Source organism: Prionailurus viverrinus, chromosome D4 (assembly GCF_022837055.1).
Source record: "Prionailurus viverrinus isolate Anna chromosome D4, UM_Priviv_1.0, whole genome shotgun sequence".
Taxonomy (NCBI): domain Eukaryota; kingdom Metazoa; phylum Chordata; class Mammalia; order Carnivora; family Felidae; genus Prionailurus; species Prionailurus viverrinus.
Window position 1 is genome coordinate 59,960,179 of NC_062573.1, and position 12,542 is coordinate 59,972,720.

The following is a 12,542-nucleotide window of genomic DNA, read 5'->3' on the forward strand; positions in this document are numbered from 1 at the left end:
GGCACACGTTCAGAGATGGTAGGTAGAGAACAAGAATGAGATACCTTGGGGCGCCTGGGTGGCGCAGTCGGTTGAGCGTCCGACTTCAGCCAGGTCACGATCTCACGGTCTGTGAGTTCGAGCCCCGCGTCGGGCTCTGGGCTGATGGCTCAGAGCCTGGAGCCTGTTTCCGATTCTGTGTCTCCCTCTCTCTCTGCCCCTCCCCCGTTCATGCTCTGTCTCTCTCTGTCCCAAAAATAAATAAACGTTGAAAAAAAAAATTAAAAAAAAAAAAAAGAATGAGATACCTTAAGGAGGTAGAAATCACAGGTCTTTGCATTTGATGAAAAGGACAGAGTCAGGGTGATATCCAAATTTTTGGCTAAGTGATTAGATAGATATTGTTGACTTGTAGGCTGAAATATAGGTGGGCAACTTGTTTGGGGGAAGAGAAGATGAGGTCAGTCTTGGAGATAAGAAGTTTGAGGTGCCATGGGCATCTAGATGATGTCCAGGGGAGGTGGAGACCCATGAGATAGACAAGGGTGATTCTGGTATATACGAGAGGAACCAAGGCATGAAGTAGCTGAGGCCACCTAGACACAGGACACAGGACTAGAAAGAGCATGAGAGGCAGAACTCTTGGGAACATAAGATGTTAACCCAAACAAATACAGAGGAGCAAGTATGCCTGGCCAGCAGCTATAGATTGACAACTACCCTGATGAGCAGCTATGGGTTTTACCTGTGTTTCTTGGGGCCAGAATGGGTATCACCAGTGGGTAGTGAATTAAGACCTTGTGAATATTGAGTGCCTTACCTGCCTATATATATAGTGCATCATGAATATTTGCTGTCTTCCTGGTCTAATAGGTTACTAACTTCCTTATCTATGCTTAATACATCTTGTGAATTTGATTCATCCCATTTATTTTCTTTTCTATAGTAGAATTAAATATTTACAAACACAAGAACAAACGCACATTATACACGTTCTTCTGCTCTGTGAGTTATTGGAGACAACTTTCTGACCCCTTTTCCCACCGTTGCTCCAGACTCACCTTTTTTGTAGTGCATGGGTTTAAAGATTGGGGCTTCGCCTTACCGCCCTGGTCCCCCGAGCTGGACTATGTGACCGCAGATTTAAGACCCATGGCATAGATTTTTGCCTATTCCTCTACCCCTACTTTCCCTCCGACTCAGTTTCTTTTCAATTTTCATTCATTGTACCCTGAGGTATTGCATGCATCTCTGACCCTCATCAAATCCTTTGTGAAGACAACTGGGGCATAAATAAACACTTGCAAATCACTGACCAGTATCTGAAAGGCCACAGGACATTATACGCCTCTGGGGTTACAAGTTTACTCTTGCCCTCAGCAGGATTTCTTTTGTGCCCAGCCCAATTTCTTCTAGGTTCTGATGCTGCCTGAAACAAAGATTGGTAACACTTTACAACACTTGTAAAAGTCATGGCCCAGAATTGCAGTCAGGTTCCTAACTAAAGGCACACGGAGCTGCCGCTAGGCAGTATACGTTTCGCTCACTTGATTGTTTATATGCAAATGTGGAGTTCGTGTGACATGTACCCTTCTCTCCCCACAGGAGTTTACCTGCTAGTGGGTTTTTAGTGCAATTAGTTACCAGATTCTACATTTCCCTAAGAGAATGTGTGGCTATAATTGGGAAGAAGAGTAGAACATTCAAAGGAGTTTCTCTTTCGTCAAATTTAAAGCAAGACTAAAAAAAAAAGGAAAAGGTCATTCAGAAACACTCAAGATCAATCAACCAGTAGAACTGGATGTACCAATCATGATTGCAGATAAACTATAGGCACACTGATTTAGTGAATGTATTATATTTATTTTCTATTGCTTCTAATTTTTTTTCTCTGCCGGTGACTGATAAACCTCCTTAAAACCATCAGACTTAATGCCATTGATTTCTATTTATTTTTCCTTGCAGCAAAACTTATGGTAAAAAATATTTTCAGTCAGTATCAGAATTCATCTTTTCAGGGGCAGATAGGTATTAAATATTATAGAAGATTCAATATCAATGAAAGCCTCTAGGTTTCTTGGCATGGTTTCATGAGACACAAGTCCCATTATTCAAGTCAGTGAAGTGATTTACAGCCTTATTCATAGCAGTTTGGTAGGATTTATAGAAACGTCGCTTTTTTAAAAAGACAAACTTGTCATAAATCTTTCCAGAAGATTCTGTCAGTTTGAAGATTTGCAAATAGAGCAGTAATCTTTGACCCGTTCAATGCTGTATTCTCCCAACAAGAACTCTAAATTGACACGCCTATAAAATTGGTATTTTCTGCTTATATAGATTTAGTAAGTCTAAATTTACTCTTTGGGAAAAAAAAACTATATAAGAATAATGGGTGTAATTTAATTTGCTGCTTAAGTATTTCTGCAATTTTCTCTCAATTTTAAGAAATTTTGAGATGATGAAAATTTCTGTGAAAATACCCTTCAAGAACACTGCACTGGGTTTATAAGATCTTAGAAATCCAGAATTACTTCTAATAGTATAATGTTCACCATTAATGTAATTATTTATTGCTTGATAAGGATCATGGCAGTGATGATTCAGAAGGAGCCACATTTTCCATTTCTTTAGAATTCTCTTAAAGAAACATCTACTTGGGTTTCCTATTATTTCCTGCTGGTTTCCTAGAAGAAATCCTTGAATGTAGCTTTCCAACCACAATCAATAAAAATAGTCCCTAATCAAGGTTACCCAAAAAAGGCAAAATAGCTAAAAATGCATTTCCCACCTGTCCTGCACTCCGCCACCCTACTCCCTCCCTTTAAGCACTCTTAAAAAACATAGATTCCCCAGCCATGATGGGGGATTTTTGCAGAAGTGATTACTTTTTCAAATATTAACTAAATAGATTCTTCCATATATTAAAAAATGCATTTTAATTGGCTTCAATACGTCTGAAGTGACATTAGCATGTCTTCGAAAATGGTGTTTGATGAGGTACTTGACTACAAGCCACATTTATAAAAACTTTCAAAATAATTGGAGGCTCCTCGAGTGTTAGAAATCCAAGTTCTACATCTTTTAGAATGTCTCAAAAAGCTCATACTAAAAAAGCATGGTGCTAGGCACATTGTAGAGCTCAGTGAACATTTTCTCCTGTATTGATCACCTTTTAGGGTAATGAATTAGCTACAATGTGTTCTGATAGACAGACAGTGTCTGCTTTTAGCCAAAATGCATCCCAGGAACTAGAGCATCATACAGCCCATGGTAGAATGGCACTTTTCCATGGGAAGAGCGAGGTAATTCGGGGTTGCGTTCTGGACCAAGAATCAGGCATGAAATAAATAATGGCAGCAAACACAACTATGTCTTAAAAGCCAAGGCTCAGCATCTATAACCCTGAAAATACAAAACAGTAAAATTCTGCTCCAAGCCTAATAAAAATAGGCATAAATGCACTGCACATGTCTGCCACAGCACTCCATTTTTATAGGTTTTGTGCGCATGTGTGCATATACATGTGTACAATATCACACAAACTGCAATGTTATAATCAGATAAAGTCTAGATAAAACTGTGTGTGAGTAAAATAAGCATGCTTGCACGGTTCATCATTAACAATTGTGTGGAAGAGACAATAAGAGTCTGGAAGGAATTTTGGGGGTAACTGGCAAGGGCCAGGTTTCCAATATCTGCCTGAGGACGTTTGAGCTGATTCCCCTTTACCTTTTAGAAAAGTTCCTTAAAGCAACGAGAGTCTTTGTAATTCTTCAGTGCTGCTTCAAAGAACTGTATGAGGTACTCAACACATGTTATTTGTTGACATTGAGGGTTGCTGTGCAGAGAAGTTTTTTATAAAGGATCTCAAATTTGACCAAAAATATCTCGCTTTACTGTTTGCTGCTTCCTCAATTAATTTACAAGTGCTTTTTATTATGATATGTAAGAAAAGCTCCCAGAAAAGAATACACAACAGCTTTTCCGAGTTCATTGGAAAACTTTGAACTTAACAGTAGTTTTATGTATTCTCAGAGTTGCCAAGCAAGGCCTACACCAAAATCCAACCAACCTGAGCTGTTCCCTCAGTCTCTGACAGAAGTCATGCAGTGAAGGCCAAAAGGCATTGGAACCCGGGAGCATATGGAATAAGGAACCCCCAAACCCTCTAGCTGTGAGGTACTAGAAACACTAATGACATATAACAAACACCATTTAAATGCACATCTGCACCCAAAAGAGAGTAAGGAAGATATAACCAAAGAAAAAAAATTAAGAAAATACAAGTGGATCTTGACAGCATTGGGGATCGGTGTCAGCTTCAGAAATTTAAGGCATTGGATTTTCAATAGGAGCTGAGACTTTTGGCAATTCTGAATCAAACTCTCTCCAAGAGATCAAACTTTCAGTAAGAGCTGGACTGGATAAAAATCAACCATTTACATGCGCCAATGACAAAAGGCTGATCTACCATAAAGTGCATGAGAATTTGTAACTTCAGGCCTCCTTCTCAAATGGAACTGACTTTAAAATTGATACTTCATGTATCACCTATACCAGGAAAGTGGCCCTGTACCTCTTCTGGAGGGACTTGCTCTTGTCCCATGCCATGGAGAATACTAAGCCCCACTGAAGATGAGCTCACAATTGAAAACTGTAATGCAGCATAATCACAAATCATCAGATTTCATAAATAACAGGGATAGCTTCCTTCCCAAGAACTTCAGATAACAGAACAATTGGATAGAGACAGTAAAACAATATTTAACATAAGTAAAGACATTAACAAAAAAATCAAACTTAAAAATGATCAAGGACGGGGTGCCTGGCTGGCTCAGCCAGTAAAACATGTGACTCTTAATCTCAGGGTTGTGAGTTCAAGCCCCACATTGGACAGAGGTGACTTTAAAAAAAAAAATGATCAAAGACACACATTGAGAAGCATTGGTAGGTGACAGGCAGTATGGAATGCAAGGACTTCAACAGAAGAAAAGGTGAAACACAGGAGCTGTACATCTTATATATGTTTGACTAAGTTGGATTTTTCTCCATATACTGTGTTTATTCAACCACAACTCTTTAATGTCTCTTATTTCAAGGTAAGAATTGGGTGAAAGTGTTACAATCTTTAAGGAGAAACAACAGATTTGTATGGTTAAAAAGTAGACTAGAAATCCTTACAGAATTGGTTAATGATTGCAAATTCCTATGGAACCATCTCTATGCCTTTGAGCAATATTGACATTTTTATAACCATAAAGCATTTTCCTTTCATCATTAAAAAAACCTTACTTCTATTTGGCCACATTTGAGTAGGTTAAACTTTAGGCTTCTATTTTTTTCCTCCCAAGGTCAGTTGTGACATTGTTTCAATCTGTTCATCGGTCTTCTGAGGGTTTCAGGTTGTAGATAAGGATGCTTTTGTAAGATAGAACTTTGTAGAACAAGCACAAGACTATAACTGAGCAGATTTGGGTTCAACTGCTCACTGGGCCATTAAAAAAGTCATATAATATCTCTCAATGCCAATGCCAATTTTTCCTTTTTTTTGTTTTGTTTTTGTTTTTGTTTTGTTTTAAACAAAGTTTTGTATTAGACAGGCAAACTAGCAAAATGTAGGGGCGGAGGGCGGCGGGAAGATCAGATTCCACAAGAATGTAATACCTGCCTGACTGAATTGCATGTTTTTAATAGATTTTATTTTTCAGAGTATTTTAAGGCTCATAGCAACATTGAGGCAAAGGTACAGAGATTTCCCAGACACCCCCTGTCCTCACCACATGTACAGCTTCCCCTATTATCAAACATCCCTCACCAGAGTGGTACATTTGTTACAATCAGTGACTCTGCATTAACACATCATTGTCACCCAAAGTCCGTAGTTTACATTAGGGTTCTTTCTTGGTGTTGTACATTCTATGGATTTGGGCAAATTTATGACATGTATCCACCATTATAATATCATACAGAATAGTTTTGTCGCCCTAAAAATCTTCCGCGCTTCGTCTGTCCACCTTCCTGCCCTCACAGCCTCTGGCAACCACTGATCATTTTACTGTCTCCATAGATTTGCCTTTTTAGAATGTCATATAGTTGGAATCCTACAGTATGCAGCCTTTTCAGATGGGCATCTTTCACTTGGTAAGATGCATTTAAGTTTCCTTCATATCTCTTCATAGCTTCTTAATTCATTTCATTTTATGCTGAATAATATTCTATTGCCTGGATACACAACAGTTTATCCATTCACCTACTGAGGGTCATTTGGTTTCTTCCTGGTTCTGGCAATTATGAATAAAGCTGCTGTAAACGTCTATGTGCAGGTATTTGTGTAGAGATAAGTTTTTAACAACTTGGGTAAATACCAGGGAGTACAGCTGCTCAATCTCTTTTAGATTTGTAAGAAACTATCTTCTAAAGTGGCAGTACTCCCACCAGCAATGAATGAGAGTTCCTGTTTCTCCACATCCTCACCAGCATTTGATGTTGTCAGTGTTTTGGGTTCTGGCCATTCTGATAGGTGTGTAACAGTATCTCCCTGTTGTTTTAACTTGTGTTTCCCTGATGACATACGATGTGAAACATCTTTTCATATGTTCCTTGTCATCCATACATCTTCTCTGGTGAGGTGTCTCTTAAGATCTTCAGCCCATTTTAAACATTGGATTGTTTGGTTTTTGTTGTTGCGGATTACGATTTCCCAATCCATTTCCCATGGAGTTGAGTTCCTTGACATGTACATTCTGTGAGAAAGGGCATTGGTCAGGTGAGCTTGGGGAATTCTCAAGTAAACAGAGCTAAAGAGTTTCTCTTCAGCACAACTTCTCAGAACTTTAATATCTTAATGTGTGGGGTGTGCTCCAAGTCAGGAATTTGTTGAGCCAGGAGTCCCTGAGTGATTGGACCCCCGTTTTTGCCCAGATCATCAGAACACCAGATGTTGTCAAACTACTTTTTATATCTTTCAGGTCCATTGCTGTGTTTATAACCATATGGATATGTTTTTATTTATGTGCTATTTCTAAGTCAATTGAGGTGGATATAAATATAGGTTATAACAATCTATCAAAGTTATGACCATATATACCAGAGTATTCCCAAATTTGGAAACATTCTGTTAAGAATATTAACCATTCTTTAGGTCTAGCTCATGGCTTGTTACCTCCGTGAAACTTTCCTTGATATTGATGATCTACATTGATCTCTTTTCTCTAAGCTGCTTTGAGCCTTTAGCTTTTTCTATGCAATTTACCCCCAAATATGTGTTCCTTTGATAGCCTTCATTATCCCATGTTTGATGATCTCACCTCTCAGTAGGGTTCATGTCTTTAGGAATGTGCCTTGTATTACTGCTGAGTATTGTACACATGGCCCGCACATGGATGTTTAATTAAAACTGTCCAGTAATTCTTTCTTAGGCCTGCCTTCCTTCCTTCCTTCCTTCCTTCCTTCCTTCCTTCCTTCCCTCCTTCCCTCCTTCCTTTCTTCCTTCCCCTTTGGATAAAATATATGTTAATTGAAAGCATCACAGTTCCACCTATTTTCCAAGTGGATCACAGTAGTGTAAAATTAGATCAGCTGGATTCTAATACACATTGCAAGGTGTTTAAGCACACCAATGCACAGGTGTTCCTAAGGTGCAAACTTTACAGAACCATTAAATTATGCATCATGGCATTCTTTCCCAATGATCGATAGGCTGTACAGCAGCCAAAATAGCAGAGAAAAATGTATTTAATGACAACTAAATCCACTGTATTTTGACAATGGAATAAACCATTTTAAAATATGATTGCAAGAGACAGACTTATACACAGCATTGCAAATGTTTAATATAAAATGCCCTGCCCTTAGAGTGTTTTGTGATGTTAAATAGCATCAGCCAGGCAGATTTCTCAGTTTTCCCATTGCAATGCAGATATAACAAACCAGATATTTGTTTAAAATCTGTCATCAGGGGGGCACCTGGGTGGCGCAGTCGGTTAAGCGTCTGACTTCAGCCAGGTCACGATCTCGCGGTCCGTGAGTTCGAGCCCCACGTCAGGCTCTGGGCTGATGGCTCAGAGCCTGGAGCCTGTTTCCAATTCTGTGTGTCCCTCTCTCTCTGCCCCTCCCCCGTTCATGCTCTGTCTCTCTCTGTCCCAAAAATAAATAAAAAACGTTGGAAAAAAAAAATTTAAATCTGTCATCAGGGAAACCCAGGCCTTTCCATCTCCTAGCCAGCAAGAACTGTGAGTTCTGTACAAATGAGTAACCTAGATACAGGAGCAACCAAAATACCTGAATTGGAAATGATTCACATGATTAAGAAAAACTCAATACATGCTTTTATGAGGGATAATCACTATTAAAAGGAATCATAAAATGTACTAAACATCATTGAATTGTACGCTGAAAAAAAGGGAATTTCAATAAAGTTGCTTAAAAAAAAAAAACAATTGCATAATTTTATCCAGAGTGGTATTGAGAACACAGCTCTGATATGATAGAACATACCATCTTGCACTTAATTTAGAATATAAGCATTTTCTTCTCCTTTTTTTAAATTTACTTTAGAGGGGGAGAGAGCGTTCAAGTGGGGGAGAGGGGCAGAGGGAAAGAGAGAGAGAGAGAATGTTAAACAGGCTTCACACTCAGCACGGAGCCCGACTTGGGGCTCAATCCCACGATCCTGGGATCATGACCTGGGCCGAAATCAAGAGTCAGATGGTCAACCTAGTGAGCCACCCAGGTGCCCCTAAAGTACAAACATCTTCTTAAAATCTGCTAGGTATGGCTGAATTAGTCATCAGAGAATGTACAGAATTAACATCCTCATCAATTGTGACTACAATAGTTTTGTTAAAAATAATTGTTCACAATTTTCTGCTGAAGGACGATTTCAAGTATAATGGCATGCAAGACACATTTTTTTTTTTTAAGAAACCTTCATCATTTTATTGAAAACACAATGTGTTTATCCCTGAGCAAGGCCATTAATTAAGTACCTAAAAATAGACAGCAGGAAGCTGCTGGGCAAGGACATTCCTCAATAGTTACAAGCATGAAATACCTGAATAAAGTATTTGTTAATTGGCACTGAAGGGTTATGTCCCTCCTGTTAAGATAATAGGGATGTGAACCTCAAAGACCCACTCGTGAGCAGCTAGCAATGGAAGTTCCCCATCCGTCGGTCGGGCCGTGTGGAGATGATTTTCCATCATCCTGCCTTCCCTGCAGGTGTTCAAACCACTCCGTAGTGACAGGGGTGTGGCAACCCCTTAATTTTAATAGGCAACCTATGAGTTGCCTTTTACTTTATGCTTTGGCCCCACAACAAGAGGACATGAGTAGCCATTCAGTTTCTTCTAGCCACACCTCTTGCAGAGTCAACATTTGATTAGCAGTGACAACTACTGAGGTCTCTTCTTTCCTTGTTTTATGTTTTCTCCCACGAAATGCTTATTTCAGTCCTATGGGCTGGACGCAAGGGGACACATCGGAGGGTTGTTCCAAGGGCCTTACTGCACCGTGCCTGTTCGGTTCAACAGGAAAGTGGTATCATCGTTAAAATGGTGACATGGCCTTGTCATCTTCACAGTTTGGGTGAGTCTCCAAGAAATGGTGATGCCACTGTGAATGAAAAGGATGAAGAGAAAAGAAAGGCTACTGGGGGTGTCTTCCTGGACAAGAATGGGCACTCGGCGGTGGAGATCTACATAGGCTCAGCCACCATGAAAACCACACGCTCCGGGATGTTGCTTATAGCCCCAGGGTGTTGCTCATACCCCTGGAGGTCTGAGAGAGGGAGTGAGGGGTGAGGTTGCTACATTCTGACCGGCTGTGATACAAGTACTTATCGCATTCACTCGAAGTGGTTCTTTAAACGTTCTCCGGGCAGAGCAAACTAGCAAAGCGGGATCTCTCTCATACATAGAATTTTGTAAGCTGTAAAATACCCAGCATAGGTACAGTATTATCAATCCTTCTTTTTCCACCCTGGCCAGATTTCTTCTGCTTTCCTGATTTCCCTTAAAGGTGATGAAACTGAGGTACCTGCCTCATTTTCCCCACTCACACCCCCGCCCCACCCAGCTCACTGCACTCCTCATCCAATGGGTCAGTAAATCGCCTTGTACCTCTGGATTTAGCTGCACTCCCCAACCTGTGACTGTGTGGCCCAGACAGTCCTGCCAAGCTTCCAGGGACTTCTGTGTGTTTCCTTATCACCAAGCTGGCCTAAGAGAAAGGGCAGCAGGGCAGGGGACCCATGCTGCACCCCCAGCACTCACATAGCCCCCAGTTGGCACCCTCCTGTCTGGCTTGGTCCTATCACAGGCCTGGCCTTGAGTCTAGCGTGTGCTTTGTTGTGAAACATGGGTTCATTTTCCAGTCCCCATGCAATGTGTACCACCTGCCCTGCCTTCCCTCTTGAGATAGAAGTTGTTACCTGACCTCTATCTCGGGAGAGCAGCCCTGATGCCCTTGCCTGGTCTTGCAAAGCCCTGCTCCTAGGAGAGGAGCTTGTTCATGGCCCTGGGATAGTGCAGTGATTCACCGATTCACCCCAGGTGTCCCTTTGAGGAGTGGGGGACTACCCTTCTCAGCTGCTGGGAGTGCCCAGGCAGCCCGCTGGGGGACTTTCCTAGGCTAAAGAGAGCCTCCTGACCCTAGCTGGAGTGGAGCACACTCAGTGACCACTGGAGGTGGGGTACAGAGGCCCATTCTGCAACTCTAAACCTGTTACCCCAGCGTCAGATCGCCTAATGGGGTTGTCTGTGGCCCATGATCATCTCCCTCTCTGCCAATCCCATCTCCTACCCTTCCCTTCCTCAGATGTTGACCCCAAGATCACCACTAACTGACCTCCTACAGGCCAATCTCCTCCGCTCAGAGTCCAGGGGGATCCGACCTGCCCCAGACCTTGTACCTGGGCCTCCAGGGCTCCTGTAATGACAACCTCCACTTATCTGGTTTCATGTTTTCCGAGCCGCCTAGATTCTCTTGCAAGGTTCTGGCCACCTCCTTTCCAAGTATTTCCTGAAATGGGACTGGGTTCTGCAGGCTTACATTTATAAAAGAAGGTAAGTTTGTTGAGGCTTCATGTAAAAGCTTAAGGAAGCTTTCCCCCTGCATGAAAGCAGAAATCATAATATTTCTTTTGCCTGAGAGATCTTGATGCTGTATTACAGCTATTTTCTGTCTGTTATTTTGCCCCAGTTTTCTTTCAGTTATACTTAGAACCCTCTGACTTTTCTGGAGCGACAAGATGACCCAGCTCTGTCGACTTTTTTTTTTTTTAATGTTTTTATTTATTTTTGAGAGAGAGAGAGCAGGGGAGGGGCAGAGAGAGAGGGATACACAGAATCCGAAGCAGGCTCCAGGCTCTGAGCTGTCAGTACAGAGCCTGACATGGGGCTCAAACCCACGAACCATGAGATCATGACCTGAGCCGAAGTCAGATACTTAACTGCTGAGCCATCCAGGCGCCCCAGCTCTGTCGACTTTTAACTGCTTCTGCTCAGTCTGACTGCTGTGGTTAATAAGTACATTCTGGAGTTTAGGAGATACAAAATAAAATGCCATATGGAGAGACAGAATAAAATAGATTGCATAACAGCAAAATGGCACTGACCACAATTTTATCTTTCCTGTAATGATCCAGAAAGCACCATGACATCTTGAAGAATTTATGAGCATCTTTTATAGAACTTCCAGTTAACAGGGGTGGCTGGGTGGCTCAGTCAGTTGGGCGTCGGACTTCAGCTCAGGTTGTGATCTCGCGGTCTGTGAGTTCTAGCCCCGCGGAGGGCTGTCTGCTGACAGCTCAGAGTCTGGATCCTGTTTTCAGATTCTGTGCCTCCCTCCCTCTCTCTGCCTCTTTCCCACTCATGCTCTGTCTTTCTCTCTCAAAAATAAATAAACGTTAAAAAAAAAAAAAGAAGTTCCTGTTACCAGAGATTCAGAGGTGCTGAGATTTTGCTGAAACCTGCTTTAAAGCCACGTAGAAGGTGGACGCCTGGTACACTGATGTTCTTGTCGCTGTTGTCTAAGTTGAGCTGCAAGATGCAGAGAAATTGGTTACATGGATAAGTGGTTCTAGTCTTGCCAAAAACGTTGTGATTCTGAATAAGCCACTTCCCTACTTCAGCCCTTTGTTGTTACTTTGGTAAAAAGAGGGAATTGTGTGGAGTGTTGCTATGGACTCAAATTTGTGTCCTCTCCCCCAGATTTATACCATTGAGTCCTAATGCCTAAGGCGGTGGTATTGGGAGGAGGGGCCTTTGGGACGTGCTTGGGTCATGAGTGGGATTAGTGCCCTTGTACAAGGTCTGAGAAAGCTCCTCTCGTCCGCCATGTGAGGACACAGCAAGAAGTTGGCATTCTGAAACCTGGAAGAGGGCTCTCACTAGAGCCCCACCATGCTGGTACCCTGACCTTGGACTTCCAGCCTCCAGGATTGGGAGAAACAAATTCCTGTTGTTTATAAGCCCCCTGGTCTTGGTGTTTTCTTACAGCAGCCTGAACGGACTAAGACAGGTGTAAAATTCTGTGTGTATGATTTCTCATAAAGTTTGCTACAT